The 13102-nt window shown below is 33.0% G+C and overlaps 1 pseudogene; it reads left to right on the top strand.

Moving 5' to 3' along the window:
* The first annotated feature begins 6280 nt into the window (after positions 1-6280).
* Positions 6281-6436, top strand: LOC143595317 (U2 spliceosomal RNA; annotated as a pseudogene).
* Positions 6437-13102: the final 6666 nt, after the last annotated feature.

Genomic DNA, 13102 nt, shown 5'->3' with positions numbered 1-13102 from the left:
TTCTTTTTTATTTTTCGATGTTTTATATTAAATGTAACAACATATATTACATGTGTAAAAAAAATGATGTTACATAGTGTTTTACGGGTTTTCACAACTCAAATGTGTTTTCATTATATATTTCTTCTATGTGTGTGTGTGTTGGGGGGATGGATATTGCGAGAAGTGATATTACAGTGAGAAGTGCGAGAAATAAATTTGAGTCGTTGATTATGTTTGATTTATGGTTTATAATCATAATGGCATTCTTGTAATAAATATAGAATTCATTTATAAGGTTTTTTTATTAGAAAATGGGTACTTTGGTCTTATTCTACCATAACAAATGTTTACAATCAATGAATTCCCTAAACATTTGCTAATATATCATTTAATGATTAATACTAACCTAATACTCCTATCCGAATTTAATACCAAGGTTTGACTTCATTTTTTTTCTCTTTTGTTTCAAATATATTAAAATACATCACGATATAACTCAATTTGTTATTTTTTTCTTTTTTTTTTCTTTTGCTTCAAATCATAAATAATGTGATTCATAAAATTATTTTACAAACTATTTTACACAAGTAATATTATGTAAGTTTATATATGTACTGTGTAGGTGATATCATGAATGTGTATGTGAAAATTTTACATGTGTAGGTTATTAGCATAATCTGTTATTTATTATATGTAATTTAATGTAAATAATAAAAAAAATTATTTTGTAGTGTGTAGGTTTATATATGTATTGTGTATGTGGTATTTCGAATTGTGTGTGTGTATATTTCATCGTGTGCAGGTCCATATACGTACCATGGTATTTCGAATTGTGTGTATGTAAATTTTATCGTATGTAGTTATGTAAGTTCATGTATGTACTATGTAGGTGGTATTTCTAATTGTGTATGTGTAAATTTTATCATGTATAGGTTCATATATATACACTGTGGAGGTGACATTTCGAATTGTATGTGTAAATTTTATCATGTGTATGATCATTTATGTATTGTGTATGTGATTTTACGAATTCAGTATAAAGTTGAAAGTCTTCCTAAATTTGGTTAAGTTCGAAAAATTAAAATGAACGAATTAATCTTAAATTAAAAATACAAAAAACAAACAATTTTAACGAAAAAAATAGTTTGTAACTTAGTTATATTTGTTGATAAAACGGAATTATGAAGATCGATTATTTTATGGTAAATGAAACTAGTTATATTATAAAAATATTTAAATTAAAAAACAGAAAATATGTAACTTACCTCACACATAAGTTACTTACCATATAAGAAAAAAACTTTGTATTAAGATGCCCCTTCTGTTAAAATAAACCATAAATAAAAGAAAATTTATGATTAGTTGTAATTACTTCTTGCACTTTTCACAATAAGAAACACTTTTGAAGTGAACCTAATCCCATATATTTGTGTGTGTATATATATATATATGTATATAATTATATTATTTATGACGCCATCTGAGTCAAACACAGGTCTGCCCTCCCGGGTTGGTCCGACCTTTGACTTGGTAAGGCGTCCGGGTCAACACACAAACCGGGTCTGAAAACATGCTAAAGTCATAAACCTCTAATGAAAATACACACATGCGTATTCATAATTTCATATACACACAAAGACATAAATATACGCAATCAACTTTGACAACTCTATAGGAAATAATAGTAGGTGCATTTACTGTGTAATTTTCTAACATGACATGAAACAAATATGAAATTTGTGGTTTCTAGTTTTGTTTAAAGGGGCACAAGTCAAGGTTGAATTAGGATAGCGTGTTGTATTCTATTCAGCAATACATGATGGTCATGTAGAATTTGTTAACCGTGAAAGTATATAGCAACTAACAAGAGTCGGAAAATTTGTTAGGAATTCAAACAAGAGAGAGGGGTTGTGCTTGTGTCAACCCGACTGGTTCGTAGTTTGACCCATTTAACACACACACGTACATACTTTTTAAAAATCGTTTTATGTAATAACTTAAGTATTTGGTACTTTTTTATACCCAAGTCTAAAAGTCCTTTTTAAAAATCGGTATAGTTTAAACATGGGCATGTGAAAGAAGTTAAATAATTTTTTTTTGTTTCAATTGGGTCATGTTTGTGCCATGTTTGAATTCATACTGGGGTCAACCCATCAACTCGTGAATACAAGCTGCTTATGCATTTATGCTATATTATTTTCTTCCACTCTCTCTCTCTACTTAAAAATATATAGGTATTTGTCACATGATTCATCAAGTGTGTATTTTTCCCTAAAGAAATGTTAAGTGGGGCTGTGAGGGTTGTCCACACCACTAATTAAAGGAGAGGATCCACAAAAATCCACATCTTTATCTACCTGCAATTGCTATACCTTACATTCTAAATATTATAGTGGTTTTTAACAATTTTGACTTGACTATAGGTATCTAGTCTTCTATCCAAGACGCGTGAAACACGATGATGACAAATATTTGGTTTATATATTGTGAAACTTATTTATAATACATTATAAAAAATACTAACATGTGATACAAATACAAAAATACAATTGACATACAAGTTGCAGAGTGAAAACTGGCGATATATGTTCTATCACATCATTAGAGTTACATTATATATTATAAAACTTTAAAACAAATGCAATATGCCAATATATAAAGATTATTATTAATACAACTTGGTGATTCTTATAAGACACGACATCTTTTCCAATATTCTATTTAGACAAAATTAATGTTAGAAGAATCGTTTAACATGATCCATAGCCTTGGAAGTTTTTTAAAATTAACTTTTGTCACATGTGTATTTGACATAATTTTTTTTATTTAAAATGATACAAAAAATGTATGAAAATACTTATGATAAAATGATCAACTTTGACGTTTTCTAACATGTCATTCCTCAGTCCAGTAGTTGACGTTGTTTTCTGAAAAAACGGTAAAGAGTATGAAAAAGTCGAACAAATGTTGTCATCTATCAGGACCTTCATGGTTGGTCAGACCGTGGACGTGCCACTACCATGAGATGGAGCTTATCTAGGGTCATGGATGCGCATTAGATTGACCGTCTCCATTTGGGTAACAAACATCACGTTGCCTACATCGAACTATCGAAGAAACATGGCCAAAACATCACTATTCACTAGTGCTATGTTTGCTATATATGCATGCTTGAAGTTACGATCATGCAACTTGTTTAATATAATATACTAACATTATAGTTGCTAACCATCATGAATCTTTCTACAAAAGTGAAGAACACTTAACAAAATACTCCTTTGAAGACACTACATATTAGTAGATAAGGGTGTTTCTTTTTCTTTAATTATTTTATATATATATAAAACCACTAAATATTACACTATATAAGGATCGAACAAGTAACCTCCTTTTTCACACTCTTAACAACTTTAACATCCCACCAAAGTGGGAATGACCATCAATAGATGAGTTGCTTAGGTAAAAAAAAACCTCACATTAGAATTAATTCGGGTTTATTAAAATTACACAACAGGACAACTTAAGCCAACTCAAATTAAACATCAGATAAATAATGGTCGCTTTTAAAACACGTGATATCAAAATCGGGCGACGTGGCTAGGGGTGTTGTTACTAAAAGGTGAGCAAACCGGGTTTTTAAAGGAGCTGGAACCAGGTAGGAACTGATTTCGTGTTTGGTCAACAAAAGTAAAATACCAGGTTGGGTAGTAGCCGTTCCAGGTATGGTTGGGGTTTCGAGTGATTTTTTTGGGTTTTTATCGGGTTTTGATCTAGTGGGGTTTAGGTTTTGACTGGATAGAGGTGGAATAGGTTCTGGCGAGTCTGGGGAGAAACTGAAACATGGTTCCTACCTGCAGGTCGGGTAAAACCAGGTCGGCTCGGGTCCGGTACCGGGTTTTATGCCCACCTCTAGACATGACTGGTGCTTTTAGCCTCTTATATTGCATGCTATCAGTTAGAAAACATGTTCTTTATTATCAAATTCTGGCTAATAAAGACTGTAATTCTCAAACTGAAAGTTTCACTTTGTTACACATACCACCACTTTTATCGAATGAACAAGCGCCAATAATCCACTATGATCAGTTCAACTCACAATTTAATCACTTAACAAATTACAACACTAAGAGCTATTTTTTGACTTGTGGTCTAAGCAATCCAAATCAAAAAAATAGAAACCATCAATGTTAAGCCATTACAAAATATTTCATACTTGACCAAACATCTTCACTTTGATCAACACAATGATACATGTAACAAATTCACTACACAAAAGCGTCAAGTGGAATCATATAACAACAAAAAAGGGATTTTAAACATACTTTCTAAAGCTTAACCTCAACATCGACACCAGCCGGAAGATCAAGCTGCATCAACGAGTCAATGGTTTGTGCAGTCGGGTGTAGAATGTCTATGAGCCGTTGATGGGTTCGGATCTCGAAGTGGAATCTTGCATCCTTGTGCACATGAGGAGATTTAAGCACACAGTATATTCTCTTTTTGGTTGGCAATGGAACGGGCCCCATGGTTTTCGCGTTTGTTGTTCTAGCAGCATCCAAGATTTGCTTACATGAATCCTCAATTAAAGGTACCCAGTATGACCTCAGTTTAATCCTTATTTTCTGCTTTGGTGCTATCTGAAATACAATAAAATTTGACATTGTGAAAATTGCATCCCAATTATTATGATCAAACCGCCTTACATGTGATCAAAGGTATTTATATAATTTCTTTGTATATATCTTATAGGTTTCTATCAGTTGTAGAAGCCACCGGTAGCTAGTCGGGCGGTGGAGTACCGACTAGCGATTATTCGGACCGGAAATTTTATATGTAATTTTTCAAAATAATTTTGAAAAATTCCATATGAATGCTCACATATATACTTCAAACATAAACAACTAAATGCAAACATAACAAATCAACTGAGAATATTATTGTTGGAGGTCCCACCTTCTAAATTTATTTTCTTCTCATTGACCTCTGCTAAAAAAATCTAACATTTTTAAGTTTTATTCGAATTTGAAATTGATGTTTTAGGGCTTTTCATAGGATACAAGTCGATTGATGTAAAACTTATCTCAAAACGGTGTTTCAAATTACTTGATTTTTGTTAATTGGAAGTTCAAACACCCGAATTGAACCACTGTTTCGTTGTTTAGAGCACCGTTTCGAGCTAAGTTTTACATCAATCGACTCGTATCCTCCTTCCGATGGCCCTAAAACATCAGTTCGAAATTCGAATTAAAACTTAACGTTGTTAAGTTTTTTTTTTTAACGAAGGTCAAGTGAGAATTTTTTCTTTTAAAAGGGGACCACAATTATCAACAAATGACAAAAAGGTGGGATTAATAAAATCAATTTGCCAAAAATTAATCATTGCAACACTGATTTCTAGCATAACATACCTAAATATTAAGATATAAAATAAGCAAATCTGTAATTTTGTATATGATTTAATACATAAATAAAAAACCTGTATTTGCAACCTAAATAAGCTCTGTGGTTTAAAATTATAATAATGGTCTACTTCATTCTTGAAACCCACAATTTCATACAATACAAATCTCTAAAAACCCTAAATTTTGAAGAAAGCAAGTTAATAATAATAATAATAATAATAATCACAGGTAGCAAAATTACCTTATCCGAATCAGAAGTTTCGACATGGGTGCTGGTAAAGATGTTGAAGTCGACATTTTCTGATTAGGGTTTTGGAATAATAATAATAATTTGCAGAATTAAAGTGAGACTGAGGGTGCGTTATCCACAGGGAGGAAGGAATGAGAGAAGAAAAGACTAAACCGGGTTTAGTTTCAAATTCATATATGGGCCGGTGGTCCTGTTTATATAAACCGGACTCATAACCCATTACACATTTACACATTCCAAACCAGTTAACCGAACGAAGCCGGCCAAAACCGGGCAAAAACCGGTCAATCCCCGAACCGAAACCGATCAAAACTCGAACCGAAACCGATCGTAACATGATAAAAACTGGTTTTAACCCGAATCGAAACCGATCGTAAACCGGTTTTGATTTTGTTGACCAAACTGAACCGGTTTTAACCCAAACAGGTTTTGAGTTTTAAATCGGTTTGTGCACTCTAATGGGAGCTGTGGACCTGGATTTGGATTTGGAGTGTGGAGTAGCTTTATGGGCGGTGGGAGATGCAGCAAACCAAAGCAAAAGGCAAAACTTTGGTGTCCCACATAGACTAAATGAAGAATACAAAGATGAATAGAGTTCTTACATAAACAGCGGCCCAGGAGGTGAGGTGAGGTGAGGTGAGGAAGCATACTTTCTTGGCCTTTAGGCTAAAGTTAAGTGTGGTATCTGTTCTTATTAGTTTAATATTTGGCCCATTTGATATTAATATATTTTTTATGGGAAAAGGCTTGGCACAATAGCTTGCTATTGGGGTCTTTGAGTGTCGCATTAGGGTCAGGCTCTTGTATCATTAGACTATTAATCATTAACTATTGTCACATAATTAGTTTTCATAAAACATAAATCGGTAATTGGGTAGATCGAGTTCAATTGTATTAACAATCTAGTTAAGTTATCGTTTGTCATCACAATCAAACTATTAGGTTTTGTAATTACTGCGCAATCAAGTCAAGTGAATCTGAAATTAAGACTGAATATCACATTACCTGAACCTAGGATGAATACCCTTAAATTAATATTGTTTACAAATCATTAAAAGAAATCATTTTAGTTTAATTAATACTTTTCAAAATTGCTTGACATCGTCTGTCCGCCTTAGTTAAATAATTAATTTAGTTAAAATCATAAAATATTAGATTAACACTTTCCTTAAGTTCTTGTAGAGACGACCTTACTTTCCCGTACTCATAGGTATTTAAGTTAATAAAAATTAATTGTTTGAGCAGACTGCGACAGTCTACGTCAGCCGTCACAATTCAGATTACATGCCTAGGTAGCTGTTTCTCATATTTGAATTCACAATTCATAAATACACCCGATCAATCAAAAATCTGTTTTTACGATTAAGCACGATTAACTCCCGGCAAACGCACCAGTTATAGAAACGTTATATGAGCGTTTACGAGCCAGGAATCTAGTCGCAAATCGATACGTTAATGATCGTGCTCATACATTAAAGGATGATTACATTACATGGATGATGAAGACATTAAGGATCTAGAGAGAATCCAGCAGCATAATGTTACAGGATAAATATGGCACAGATCTCTATGCAAACTAACTATGGTAGGCCTATTTATAGGCCGGTCTCATTCGTTACACTGTATTAATGAATGAGACCTCTCATTCGTTAACAAGGTTAACGAATAAAGTTTTTTCATAGCCCATTTGCTAAACACCCTTAGCGAATGGGTACACCTTAACGAATGAGCTACTATTCGTTACACTGTAGTAACGAATGGGCTCTTACATTAACGGATGAGCCTAGTCTTAACGAATGAGGTCTCAATCGCTAAACATGCTTAGCGAATGAGCCTTTATACATTAAGTGTAAAGACCAAACTTCCCCTATCTTATTCGAACAGCTGCGGACACTAAATCCGTGCACTTACAGACTCCCCCTTTCCCGTAGCTGTCGAATGCTTTCCAATACTTTAGTTTTCAATAAGTTAGCGTTGAATACTTTAACGACAAATACGTTAAAGTTGAATACTTTAACCGTGAATACTTTATCTGCATATCATCAGCCGTACAGCCAACCTCCCCCTTGGCTGATGATTCTCGGGCTTGTGCAAACAGACAAAATATAACTTTTTGTAAGCAAACCAACAACTTGTAGCTACTCGTATCAGATCTCCCCCTCACATAAGCATCTCCAGGTGATCATTTAGATCATCCAACTGACATATGATATGGTTCGATCAAACGAGTCAATCAGCAGCATGTCATCGGCTATCTGTCGCACCGGTAAAGCAAAAATATCTTTACGTTTTAACCTCGTCACCCATCTTCATGAATAACCCGATCACTCAATATCTTTCACTTAGGTCTTCACTTTCTCGATAACGTCTATCCCAAAATATAACTCTTTGAATCTCTTCGGCAACCAATACGCTTGGATGCGCTACTGTTTTGGATATATGATTCAGATTTCCAACCTTCGTTAATCAACCCCAAACGATCATATTCTTCAATCTAGATGACAAGACTCGTATATTCTTCAACAAGATCAACCCATTCAAGAATTGTCCCCTTTAACAGAAGCAATCCGCCGAAAACTCGTAGTCAACATAGTTAGGATCAAAGTCCCTCAGAAAGAAGTAAACGGACAGACGCTCGTATCCCACATAGTCAGGTTTCAATCTCGAACAAATCAATCCACGATCGAAGAACAACAGCAGTCTTGAACTCAGTCAAACGTAGCTTTGCAATCATGAATTACCACCTGAATTGCAGTAATTTTTCAAGAAATCCTTGCAAACGTAGGAAGATACCAATCGAATAACCTCTTTGAAATTTTTATCTCCCCCATTTCTTGACAAATTAGGCAAGGTCTTGAACAATTATTTGAAAATTTTCAAGAAAATTCTCGTTCACTTAGTCGATTACTCCCCCTCGGCCCCTCGATATGTGTGAAAAGTCGGCCGGAAAATATTTCATCAAAATTTGCAAGAAGAGTATCCAGAATATTCGGAATATCCCCGAAAAATTTCGTTTAAGAAAATTTTCCAAAAATACTCTTTTTTTATTTTATTATTATTATTTTTTTTAAGAATCTCATACATTATCCTTCTTCATTCGTTATCCGGGTATCCTCATTCGTCTGACATCACTCATTCATCTGACAATGAACGAAAAGGTTACATTCGTTAACCCCCATAACGAATGTACACATACGTTAAACTCACATTCGTTAAACCTTTAACGAATGTCTTCCATACGTTAATCACCCTCATTCGTTAATCATCCTCATTCGTATGAACAGTACATGAATAAGGTTTCATTGGTTATGAGCTTTACATTCGTTAAACACTGTAAGGAATAACTCATTCGTTAAATCTCCGTAACGAATGAACATTTAAATTAACGAATCATCCTTCAAACGGTTACTGTAGCCGGAAAACCGTGAATCGCCGGAAAATTCAGTTACAGTCGCCAGAATCTGGAAAAAATCAAGCTCCAACAAAGGCGGATTCATCAAATCTTCATCAAATCACAACCAAATTATACTTGAATGATCGGATTTACATGAGGAACTTGAATCTATCATCAGATTCATCAATCGTTCACTGAATTCATCAAAATCTTATCAAACAGATTACAAATATGATGAACACGAACTGGTACGTATCACGAGCAACCTCCGGCTCTGATACCAGTTATAGAAATGTTATACGAGCGTTTACGAGCCAGGAATCTAGTCGCAAATCGATACGTTAATGATCGTGTTCATACATTAAAGGATGATTACATTACATGGATGATGAATACATTAAGGATCTAGAGAGCATCCAACAGCATAACGTTACAGGGGATAAATATGGCACAGATCTCTATGCAAACTAACTATGGTAGGCCTATTTATAGGCTGGTCTCATTCGTTACACTGTATTAACGAATGAGACCTCTCATTCGTTAACAAGGTTAACGAATAAGGTCTTTCCATAGCCCATTCGCTAAACACCCTTAGCGAATGGGTATATCTTAACGAATGAGCTACCATTCGTTACACTGTAGTAACGAATGGGCTCTTACATTAACGGATGAGCCTAGTCTTAACGAATGAGGCCTCATTCGCTAAACATGGTTAGCGAATGAGCCTTTATACATTAAGTGTAAAGACCAAACTACCCCTATCCTATTCAAACAGCTGCGGACACCAAATCCATGCACTTACAATTAAGGTCTCAAATTCGGTAATCTGTTTTTCTAGTTTATTTAGTTTAATTTATTATAAGTTTTAAATTAAATATATTAAACTATAAAAACAATATTTTCTTAATTATTAATTAATTAGCCTTTAGTTCTAGTTTCGTCAATTCAATAAGTGTCTCTAGAATTCGATACTCCCGGACTTCTCTTTAGCTATACTACACCCGAAAGGTATATTTGTCTGTTGTTACTGGTCTAGTTTAGGGTCATCTAGGTTTTTATTACTAGGTGAGCTTGGCTATTAATTGCTTAATTTTTTAGACCGCTTTTTTCACATTATTATTTAATTTAAATTATAATATCTGAGTACAAATTAGAGAGGTTCCATTCACTACACTTTTTTTGGTAAAAAGCCCCAATTATGCATGGCGCCATATGACGCAAAATGTCATATAGAAACTCCATCCACTACACATGGTCTAAATAATAGCCAATTTGTGCATGTGAGTTTTGAAAGGATATTTTAGACGGAAATTTATTTATTGCAACAGATATAATTGGGTAGACAAATCATATTAATCTAAAAACTAATCACTCATATTATTATTAGAAAGGACACAAACTATTTTTCTTGAACTCTCAAACTTTTCACCTACAATGTATTTTGGTTTTTGAGATATCATCAACATTTATAATAGCATTCACATCCGTAAGTACCACGGTCCCTAAAAAATTTGCAGTGTCCATTGCCATCAGGGTGTTTTGCAGCGCATTCTTGTTTACAAGTAGGGTTTTCACAACCTGCGTAGCCAATAACATCATAGCATATATCGCCTTCAACCACTGAGACACCAACTGAAAACAAATAAAGAACACTATATGATAACTAGAAAAACACCTTTGGATATATGTACCGATTTAATATACAAAGTAGGAAAAGAACTAATTAACAAACCTCCAATCATAATAATAAGCAGCATCAGGCAAGAGTATGCTGACTTAGACTTAGACATGTTGTCTATTCTCAAACACAAAAAATGCTAAAATATGAAGTTTCAAAATGATTTTGCTTTTAGGATTGGTTATGTTTGATTTAGTTAAATAGGGGAAAAAATTATCTTATTGTTATCTTTTTATGTTTGAAATAAAAAAACCCACATTCTTTTAGTGACTATATTTAATGAAAAGATAACTATCAGTTTTATTAAAGCTATTATGTCTGTTACTTTTATTTAATGCAAAGATAACTATTAATTTTTGTTGATGCATTTTGAGTCAGTAGTCTATAGTTTAATGCTTGTCTTGTCGTATTAAACAATGTGTTATGTTTGTGTTTACCTTTATGTTTGATGTGTTTATAAGAGGCGAAGACAAAACCTTGAGCGAAGTTGAGATAACTTCGTCTACACTGTAAAGACGAATATGAGTGTGTTATAAACTCATCTTCGGCTAGGTTTTACTAAGTTCTGCCTCTTAAGGTTTTGCTTTACCGTGCATTGATAGATACATAGTTATTAATCAATACAAGTAATCCTTTTGGTTTAATCCTTGCTTCTACTCGTTCTAGATTATTGTTAATACTCGTAAAAAAATACTAAGTGGATTCCGCACCCTTAGAGTTTGTGATATTTCTATTGTCGATCCATTCCAGAGACCTACAATTTTAATAACTATGTTACCAATAATGGATTTACAATATATAATAGATATTTTTACAAACAAAACTATTTAATAAATAATTCTTTATTTAAAAGGGTAAAATATAATTATTAGGGATGTCACTTTTACCCAAAACCTGAAACCCAACCCGAAAAAACCCGTACCCGAACTAAACCGACTCGAAAAACCCGAACCCGAGAAAATACTAACCCGAACCCGAACCGAAGTAATTCGGGTTGGTTCTCGGGTTTGATTTATAAGTTTCGGGTTAACCCAAAAAACCCAAATAAACTTTTAGTTTTGAAATTAAATATATTTTTAGATATAATAATATGCTTAGTTTTAGTCACTAAAGTTATCATAATTTGAGCTTAATCGACTGTTGTCATTCCAACTATTATGGATCGATTGTTTATTGTTAATTTATGTTTTCCATTTATTACTAATAGCAATCTTAATCGAACAACCAAATCACGTCTGATTGAAGACGATTATGGTTCGAGTTAGTTACTTAGTTTTACTCTTCTTTTGAATTGTTTTATGACTTTATCAAGTTATGTTGGTTTATTATTTGATTATTTGCGTTACGAGCAAAGAAGAATATGTTGTTTTAATTTTAGCATTGAAGTTTTTTTTGTTTTTAGTTTCATTTTCTAGGATACTCGAAACCCGATTAACCCAACCAGAAAAATCCCAAACCTGAAAAACCCGTGAGAGATTTGGATTGAGTTTCAGGTTAAGATTTAAAACTTTGAAACCCGAAGAACTCGACCCAAAGAACCCGAAACTCGAAGAACACCCCTAATAATTATAACATACTACAAATAGATGCAATTTTGTGAGGATTTAAATTAAAACAAATAGAAAATTTGAAGTTTACATTGATGAATATAATTCTAGAAGTTGGAAAAAAGATATAAAGAAACTAAAAATACAAATTATGAAAATTTATAAGATTTAAAATGATGAAATAAAAACGGATTTAAAGGATTTCCAATAAATGCAACGAATTTTAAGGATTTTCAATAAATGCAATGGATTTTCAATTAATGCATTCAACCATGTGAAAGCAGGTTTTGACTCGGGACCACTAAAGGTATGTTTGATAAAGAGTTTTTAAAAGTTTTTAGTTATAAGCTTTTAAAAAAAAGTTTATATTTAATAAAAAGTTTTGTTTGGTTAAGTAAGTGGCCCGGGCCTGGTAGGTGCGCCACATAAGTTGCATCATTAAGGGAACACCACCATCCATAATCACCCAATCTTGTTTGTTATTGTTATTATGGTTGGTAAAATTATTATTATTGTTGTTGTTTTAAATGTTCTGATATTAGTATTAATGGAAACGGAGTTGTTTAAAAAAAATATTTTTGGTCATGCAGACGGTTTTTACACGTGTTTGATTTCAAATGACAAATTGTTTACAAATATTAATATTAATTATTTTAAAGAAATTAATAAAATGCATTGAAAACTAGAAAACACAAAACTTACCCAATTCATATTTCACATTCTCTACACGGTTATCACAGATATTGGTTATCGCACTGAGATATCGGTGGGATATCGGTAATTTTAACGTCATGTAAAATTCATATATATAGCAATTTAATACTAATAATTCAGTATAGTCTCCTACCA

This window comes from Bidens hawaiensis, unplaced genomic scaffold (assembly GCF_021521415.1).
Source record: "Bidens hawaiensis isolate Kalapana, Puna unplaced genomic scaffold, B.hawaiensis_p1.1 tig00044903_1, whole genome shotgun sequence".
In the NCBI taxonomy this organism is placed as follows: domain Eukaryota; kingdom Viridiplantae; phylum Streptophyta; class Magnoliopsida; order Asterales; family Asteraceae; genus Bidens; species Bidens hawaiensis.
The sequence above is the reverse complement of the archived record's forward strand: the minus strand, read 5'-3'. Positions and strand labels throughout refer to the sequence as shown.